The 9,326-nt window shown below is 52.0% G+C and overlaps 1 long non-coding RNA gene across 1 annotated transcript; it reads right to left on the bottom strand.

Annotated features, from left to right (window-relative positions):
- Positions 1 to 1,409: 1,409 nt before the first annotated feature.
- LOC116594407 lies at positions 1,410 to 9,004 on the bottom strand. Its single transcript, XR_004287205.1, has 3 exons — positions 8,749 to 9,004; positions 6,414 to 6,507; positions 1,410 to 2,150 (listed from the first exon to the last, which is right to left on the bottom strand). It is a non-coding gene; the product is annotated as an uncharacterized LOC116594407 (long non-coding RNA).
- Between the last annotated feature and the right edge of the window lie 322 nt (positions 9,005 to 9,326).

The following is a 9,326-nucleotide window of genomic DNA, read 5'->3' as shown; positions in this document are numbered from 1 at the left end:
CACAAGGCAGGCAAGAATATCAAAAGGGAAAAGGACAGTCTCTACAAAAAATGGTGTTGGGAAAACTGGACAGCTATGCACAGAAGAATGAAATTAGACCTTTTTCTTACACCATACAAATAAACTGAAAATAGTTTCAAGACCTCAATGGAAGACCTGAAACCATGAAAGTCCTACAAGAGGGCACAGACAGTAACTTCTCTGACATGGGCCACACCAACATTTTTCTAGACATGTTCCCTGAGGCAAAGGAAACAAAAGCAAAAATAAACTACTGGGACTACATCAAAATAAAAAGTTTCCACAGAGCAGAAGAACAATGAAAATGTAATCATCAAAAGACAACCTACTGAAAGGGAGAAGATATTTGCAAATATCCTATAGAATGAAGGGATAATGTCCAAAATATATAGAACTGATAAAACTCAACACCCCCAAAACAGAATCTAGTCTAAAAAAATAGGCAGAAGATATGAACAGCATTTCTCCAAAGAAGAAATACAGATGGCCAAATGTCCCGTGAAATGATGTTCACCATCACCCATCATCTGGAAAATGCAAATCCAAAGTACAGTGGGATATGACCTCACACCTATCAGAATGGCTCCCGTCAACAGCACAAGAAACAACAGGTGTTGGGAGGATATGGAGAAAGGGAAAGCCTCGTGCATTCTTGGTGGGAATGCAACCTGCTGCAGCCACTGTGGGAAACAGTATGGATGTTCCTCAGAAAACCAAATTGAGAACTAATTACCCTATGATCCAGCAGTCACACGACTGGTGTTAACCCAAAGAATAGGAGAACAATCATTGAAAAAGATATATGCGGCCCTGTTTCTTAAAACATTATTTGCAATATAATAGGGAAGAAATCCAAGTGTCTGTTTATAAATTGATAAATGAGACAAGAGATATGTGTACACACACACACACACGTGCACGCACACGCGCACACGCACACGCACGCATGCGTGATGGAATCCTACTCAGCCATAAAAAAAATGAAATCTTGCCATTTGCAGACACATCCATTCCATGGATGGAACTAGAGAGTGTGATCCTAAGTGAAATCAGTGAGAGAAAGACAATACCACAGAATGTCACTCTTATGGGGAATTTAAGAAAGAAAAAAAATAAAGGAGAAAAAGACAAACCAAAATACAGAATTTTTAAAAAAATGATTTTATTTATTTATTTATTTGACAATGAGCTAGAGAAAGAGCACAAGTAGACAGAATGGCAGGCAGAGGGAGAGAGAGAAGCAGGCTCTCTGCTGAGCAAGGAGCCCAACATGGGGCTTGATCCCAGGACTGTGGAATCATGACCTGAACCAAGGGCAGATGCTTCACCGGCTGAGCCCCACAGGTGCCCCACAGGCTCTTAACAACAGAGAACAAACTGATGGTTACCAAAGGGGAGGTGGGTGGAAGGAAGAGTGAACTAGGTGAAGGGAATTAAGATTATGCTTTTCCCGATGAGCACGGAGTAACATACCAAACCACAGAATCACCCTGTTGTACATCTGAAACGAATACACCACTGTATGTTAAGTCAACTGGAATTAAAACAAAACATAAAAACAATTTTTCTTTCAGTAACCTATTTGAAAAAGCTTTTGCTGTGCAATGTTCATAAGTCCTACTTGGGAGTATTTCCTCGACAATATTTATTCAGATTTCACTGAGTTCTCACACTTAAACTGTTGATCCCAGCCCACAGGAGCCATGGTTGCTTTCTGTCCCGGCTCTGCACCTGGCATTCAACGGTGTACATAGAGACAGATGCCACTTCACAGTCCAGAAAGCTGTTACTGTTTCTGTTTTAATGTAAGACAGTCACAGAGTGCAGGACAGGGTTCAGAGCAGGCTGGTTCTCTATCCTGGATCGCTAATTCAACGGTCGTTCCCTGGATCCCTTTGGCCAATAGGTTCCCTGTGGATAAGCGTGCTTCCAAGTACATCCATGGAAGGTGCAAAGATGGGTGAGCTCCGTGCAGGACAGGAAGAGGTCAAAGCACAGACAAGGGTACGATCCCTCCAGTGATCCAGGAACTGCCACGGGAGCAACAGGAAACCACCGAGGTCCTCAAATGAAGGCAGGAGGCACAGGTCATGGAATCTCGAGATGCAGGGCTTGGAGGCTGCTCTGAGCTACCTTCGGGAGGAAGCGGGGGCTGAAGGAATGAGAAAGAGAAAGTGCCTGCCTCTGCTTCATGCCACCTGCCCACCGCTCCTGGCACACATCAGTCTACACCGCTGACAGCCTGGGCTCAGGATGGGCTGGCTCGGGTCCCTCAACCCTCAGTGGGACAGCTGGCCCCAGGCTCAGGGACATCTGAGGAAGGTGGGAGGGAAGGTTGCCCCTCCCAGGTCACTCCGTCTTTGAGCAGACAGCCCTGCAGGACTGCTGAAAACTCACTAACGGGTCTGAAGGATGTGCCATGGATGAACTAAGGCATGGAGAAACGGAAAGCAATATTGGCTTTTAAGGTCAGAGCTGTCAGCTCAGAAAGTGGGGACAGCTTCCCTGAGGACTGAGGGGAGGGCAGGCCAGGCTGAAAACGGAGATGCGGTTCTCCTGACTGGGGACCTGCAGCCCCCTTCCAGGGCAGGGCACCATCCTCCCCTCACAGGGGATCCACGGAAGTGTTCCATCAGGGGACTGAGCTGCCTCTCGAGAAGGCTACCCTGGCATCGGGTTGCACGGGGCCCCAGGCAGGAGGGCCAGCTGGAGGGCCAGCAATAACCCGGGGGCCATGGGGAAGAGCAAAGGCTCATGACCACGAAGATGATGAAAAGTAGGAGGCGGCAGCATGGGTGCCGGCTCGGAAGTACCATGGGCACCATGCCCACAGGTACATTGACTGAGTGCCTTCTGAGCCAGGCATGGCTGACCTCGGTGGGCTCCAGATGAGTCAGGACCACAACCCTAGGAAGTGTGCACCACCACTGCCCTCCCTCCCCATGCTGCTGCTAGGAACCAGTCACCAAGTCGGGTCAGTTTGTATGGAAATGGAGTGGCCCCACTGCCCCCACACACTGCCCCCTGGTGGCGATCCAGGACAACCGACATGCCTGGCCCGAGACCCCCTGTCCACCTGTCTCCGCATGACTCAACAGACAGGAGGGTGTCCCTGAATTCCACAGGATATGATGAGACAGATCCACAGGCCCCGCTTCCCCACCCGCCGCCAACACCCAGGACCTCGGCTAGTGACATGAAGCATACCATGTCCCGTTTCTCCCACTTCCCACAGAAAGCTGGGTTCTAATCCCATCAGTAAACAAGTGTTGGAGAAGATGTGGAGAAAGGGGAACCCTCTTACACTGTTGGTGGGAATGCAAGTTGGTGCAGCCACTTTGGAGAACAGTGTGGAGATTCCTTAAGAAATTAAACACAGAGCTTCCCTATGACCCTGCAATTGCACTACTGGGTATTTACTCCCAGAGATACAGATGTAGTGAAAAGAAGGGCCATCTATACCCCAATGTTCATAGAAGCAATGGCCACAGTTGCCAAACTGTGGAAGGAGCAGAGATGCCCTTTATCGGATGAATGGATAAGGAAGATGTGGTCCATATACACTATGGAGTATTATGCCTCCATCAGAAAGGACGAATACCCAACTTTTGTATCGACATGGATTGGACTGGGAGAGATTATGCTGAGTGAAATAAGTCAAGCAGAGGGAGTCAATTATCATATGGTTTCACTTACTTGTGGAGCATAAGGAATAACACGGAGGACATTAGGAGAAGGAAAGGAAAAGTAAATTGGGGAAATTGGAGGGGAGATGAACCATGAGAGACTGTGGACTCTGAGAAACAAACTGAGGGTTTTGGAGGGGAGGGGTAGGGGGTTGGGTGAGCCTGGTGGTGGGTATTAAGGAGGGCACGGATTGCATGGAGACTGGGTGTGGTGCATAAACAATGACTCTTGGAACATGAACAAAGATCAAATTAAAAAAAAATAAAATAATAATTTTAAAAAGTAAATATATCCTAGATTTCATGCAGCGTGAGTGCTAATGGCCCATACCCCCGATTCCTAGAAGCAACAAAGAGTCAATCATCCAGCATTGACTGGAGGTTTGTGACATGACTTGTCTGACCAAATAACAGCATTTCAGCCAACATCTCCAGGACCTCCGAGTTTTCCCAAGCGTCTCTGTGAGCCTCTGATCCTTCCATCGACCTCTTTCGGAAAATATGTCCTTATCTCTGGCCTTTTCTGTGACCCTTCCGTGGTCTCCCCTCCCCCCACTAGGGCCACCCTTGCCAGGATTCCCCATGCCCCTTGGCTGGGTGCCCACATTCCACACTGGGCTCCACGAGCCCCATGTTTTGTGCAAGGCCTGTGCGCTCCCTCTGGGGTCACCTGGCAGCATCTCCCTTGCAGTGGCCTGCATCTTCCTGCACTGGGTCTCCCCTGACAAGTCTGTGAGGCCAGCCTGTGCCCATGCCAAGCAATGGAAGTGTGAGTCCAGAAGGTCCAGATGACCTGGAGCCTGGGCCAAGGATGGTCCCTGAGCAGAGGAGGAGTTGGGTCCAGGGAGGCTGAGGGAGGACGTGGCACAGTGAGCCACCAGGAGGAGAGTGAGCACCGTGGGGGCCTGGCCCTCAGGCCTGCTGGGAGACCACGTCCCACCCGCACTGGATCTGCCCCAGGACTGGAGATCATCGGGGTATCCACCGTCCCCTGCTGCAGGCTGGCAGTGACTGGCAGGGGAGGGGCACAGCTGGTGCAGGAGAGAGCCCTCTGCAGAGAGGAGGGGGCAGGGACTCCCCAGCAGCAGGTGCACTGGGGAGGACTGAGGGGGGCATCAGCGGACAGCAGTGTCTGCAGCTGGGGTCTCCACACAGGCGCCCTCCTGAGGCTCAGCACAAGCCTGTCTGGAAGGCCTGTGTCCCCATACTCAAAGTCTGGCCCAGGACCTCCCCTCAAGCCCCAACTCCTAATCCTTTGTCCTCAGCTCAAGTGACAAGAAACGGCCAATAGTTGAGGTGGTGTTGGGCGCACAGAGACATGATTTTCTGGCCCACGTTGTAACATTGCTGGCATTTTAAAAGTCTCAGGACTTTGATTCAAAAATGGTAGGATGCTGGGGACCCCAGACTGCGTTCTAGAAACATGCCTCTGTGCCTTGCAGCCCTCCCATCCCACTAGCTCTGCTCAGAACCCCTCCAGACCACAGACCCACGATCTTGGATCCTCAGATGGCCCAGACGACGTGCCTTCAAACAGCGATCCAGGTGGGACAGCAGGACACACTGTGGATTCCAGCTAATAATTCCCCTCCCTGGAATGTGAGGGTTCTGCTGGACGAGCTGTCCGGAAACAGCCAGGCCACGGTTCCAAGAAGACACCAGAGGCTCAGGAGTAACTGAGGAGCATCTGGAGGTCAGGTAGGGACAGTGGGAATCTCGGGTGGTTTTGCCTATGGGCAGCTCTAATCCCCCTAAACGCGCAGTGTGATGGCTCCACCGTGGGATGGGGAGGGACCAAGCCTGCAGGACCCACAGCTCCACTGTCAGAGGTCGCCAACTTGATCTGTGCACAGGTGGGGAAACCTGGCCACACCCTGAAGAATTTCTGGAAACAGTAGCCATCTCAGTGGCGGTCCTTCCAGCTGCCTGAGGTGGGATCGAGCCAGAGCCCAGCACACTAGCCAGAATCAGAAGAAGGAGAAATAGTTCTTCATGTCAATAGTTTCTGAGTTACCGGTTTGTTCCTATGGTTAGTGTACTGTGCAAGGCCTTGAAAATGTGCTCCTCATGTTCTCTGCCAGAGAGGTTCTTGAAAAATTTGGTTTATAGGTAAAATCATCCAGAATTGACATTGGTTGGCATAGCCATGGTGGGAAAAGTAGGGAGTGTCCCCCAAATACTAGAAATAGAACTCCTGTATGATCCCACCACTGGGTAGACATTTGCAGGAAATGAAGTCAGTTTCTCAAAGTAAGATCTGCACACTCTCACCCAATGTCCTGGAGGAGGGGCGGCCACCCTTAGCAACAGGGCACCTGTGTGGGAAGTCATAGGCAATTCCCATCTGGAGGCAGGTGCCTCCCTGGAGAAGGGGCTGCCCCAGGACTGGAGGTCTCTGCAGCAGCACATTCAATGTCCTGGATACTAGGAGGAGAAGGGCACAGCACCAGGCCAGTAAAGGTTGGGATACGGGACCCCAAATATGGCACCTTCGCAAATTAAATATAGAAACTGAAAGAATTGTGCATAGAGCAGAAGCAGGAAGATCCCTCTGATCACCAGCCATCAGCCCTTCTTCCTTAAAGCGGGTCAGAATACTCCCATGTGGCACTTTCTCTCCCCAGACCACAGGGAGGACCTGCTGATCACCAGAGTCAAGGAATTTAGGGCCACAAAGTCTGTAGGAACAAACCTGGTTAAACTAACCTTTATCTTCCCAGTTACTTCTTTGTCATTTACCAGCCCGAGTCCAAACTCCTGTGTCTCTCAATTCTTCTTCACACACTGATCGCTTCTTTGTCTGAAAGATAGAAGAGCTGTCTGTTCCAGTCACCTCTGCTGGTCTCCATGTTCATGTGAGGCTCCCACCAGAAAAGAAAATCAATATACTTTGCCTGTTTTTCTCCCGTTCATCTGTCTTTGTCAATTTCCAGACCCAGCCAGGGACCTTAAGAGGACTTGAAGGAAATTTTCCCCTCTTGCAGCCCTGGGCAAGGGGTGGTGGCAGGGGGAGTCAGGAAAACCCATCCCATATTCCCGACCTTGGTTAAAACTGCTTCTGTGCACAGCAGCACAGGACTGTGCTTGGCTGGGAGCCAGCGGGGGGCAGGTGGAACATGTAAGAAGCTACCTGACTCCCAGCCCGGGGCCTTGGCCCCACTGACAAGTCCAGGGTGTGATGATGAATATTACCATGGAGGCATCCTGAAATCAGACCTTCCTCATGCCAGGCTTTGTTATGGCTTCTTGTGGCGGTTGCTACTGCTGGCTTAGTGACTTTCCTAAACTAATTTTGTTCAGTCCGTGTTCTTTGTTGTGTGTGGTCACTGGATCCTGTGCTGTTAACTTAGTGGTCAGCCAGTGGCTGGGCAGAGAGGTCACCGTGTTTTCAAGCTATGGGCCACAGATCGGAGGTCCCCACAACCTCCTCCTCAGGTTAGAATAGTCTGATTGAGCGGCTCATGGAACTCAGGGAAACACGTTACTTACTAGATGACCCGTTCATTAAAAGGACAGAACTCAGGACCAAGCAAGCTGGAAGTGATGAGCAAGACAAGCTGTGTGGCAGAGGCTCAGAGCTCCCCTGCTCTCGAGTGACCTTTGTCTGTACTTCCTAACTGATGACCTCCCTTCTTCCGCCTCATCTGTTAACTCAAATGAAAGACCTGGTGGGCACCAAAACAACCCCTCAAGCAATAGCTACTCTCAGATGCCAGCAAGATCCAGCGACATGGAACCCAAGACAATGATTGACCAGAAACTTATAGCCTCCCGCACAACCCACCGACCTTTGTAATATTCTGCAAAGTTACAGGACAAAATATCAATACACGAAAATCTCTTTTAAGGGCTCCTGGGTGGCTCAGTTGGTTCAGCAACTGCCTTCAGCTCAGGTCATGATCCAGTCCCGGGATCGAGTCCTGCATTGGGCTCCCAACTCCAAGGGGAGTCTGCTTCTCGCTCTGACCTTACACTGAGGGGACAGAATGGTCTTTTCAACAGAGGGTGCCAGACAACCGGCTGTCCATGCACTGAGGAGTGGAACTGGACCCTAACCTCACACCGCATACACACATTAACCATAAGTCAAATGCTTAAAGGTAAGAAGCAAAATTATAAGCTCTAAAAAAAAAAGGGGATAAATCTCCATAACCTTGGATTTAGCAATGCTTTTAGATCCGACACCAAAGCGTAAGAAGGGAAGGAAAAAAATAGATAAAATAATACCCTCAAAATCCTTCTCCCTGAAACGGTGGTCCTGTCCCCTGCTGCTTGCACTTGCCGGTGATGGGACTGTCACCCGCTCGTCCCAGTTTGCTCCTCTCCGCTCTTCCCAGATCAAGCGGCGTGGCTGCTCCAGGAACTGGCAGTTTGAGTTCCAGGAGCGGATAAACCCAAGAAACTTGCAAGGAACAAATCAATATACGCAAATCAACGGCACTTCTGCGAGCTCGGGCGGCGCCCTCGGAGACGGCGGAGAACAATCTCATTCGCTACCGTGTCCAAAGGAACAAGACTCCGAGGAGTCCCCTGAGCCCAGGAGGTGACAGGCCTGTCCTCTGACAGCCGTGAGACCCTGAGGACACACACGGCGGGTGACACATGGAGACGGGGACACACTCTGGGCTCAGGGAAGAACCGACCCCGGGACGCTCTCCCCACAGCCGTCTACGGGGTCCGCGGAGTTGCTCCGAACTCCCAGGCCCCGGGCCAGCCCTGGAGCGGGTGTGGACGCGGGGAGGACCCTGCAGGGCCGAGGCGGGGGGAGCACGAGCCCCGAGGCGGGCGGCCGCTCCCTGACTGCAGACCGTCTGAGGAGCCCCAGGAGCCGAGTCTACGGGCGCGCAGACGTGCTCATGGGACACGGGGGACATCTGAGCCCAGGAAGGGGGACCCCACAGCCCCGCACACAGCACCGCAGGGGGCCCTGTCCCCGCACATGAAGCCACTGAAACCCCACGGTCCACACCGCGCAGGCGTCCTCCATGGAGGCCTGAGAACACGCACCCCCACGACAGTCCGCGCTGAGGCGGCTTCTCACCTGCTCCAGTGGCCGTCCAGAGGGGGCTGCACGGCTGTCAGTGTGCAAGCGGCCCCACGTCCTCCCCAGCTTGTCCTGTTAGCGTGGCAGTGGCACCACGTCCTCCAGAAGTCTCCACAGCGGTCCCGAGGAGGCCTGGCGGCTGTCTCAGCTGCGGCTGCGCAGGCCAGGCTCAGGGCGGGAGGTGGGGCCCGGCGCCCTCTGCAGGCGGTGGAGGGCAGTGCAGGAGCAGGGACCAGGGGAGCTCCCCCGTCAAAGGAAGCACCTGCTGGGTCCTGGGGTCCAGCTGAAGCCAGCTCATTCTGGAAATTCAAGCTGCTTGGAGCCCAATAGGCCCCGAATGCTCCAAAAATAGTTAAGGAACAATGAATTGGAAACAATACGGAATGACAACAGTCCCTGACCCAAATGGTGGCACCGAACATGACCCTGGCCCTGACACAGACCCACACTCTGACCTCAACTTGCTCTCAAGCCAGGCCCTGACTCCAATCCAAAACCTTAATCCTAGCCCCCAACCCAAACAAGAATCAAAATGTAGAAACTGCAAATATCCATCAGTGGTGAAAGCATAAACA

This window comes from Mustela erminea, chromosome 6, assembly GCF_009829155.1.
Source record: "Mustela erminea isolate mMusErm1 chromosome 6, mMusErm1.Pri, whole genome shotgun sequence".
Classification (NCBI taxonomy): domain Eukaryota; kingdom Metazoa; phylum Chordata; class Mammalia; order Carnivora; family Mustelidae; genus Mustela; species Mustela erminea.
Note: the sequence above shows the minus strand (reverse complement) of the source record. Positions and strands in the feature narration are given on the sequence as shown.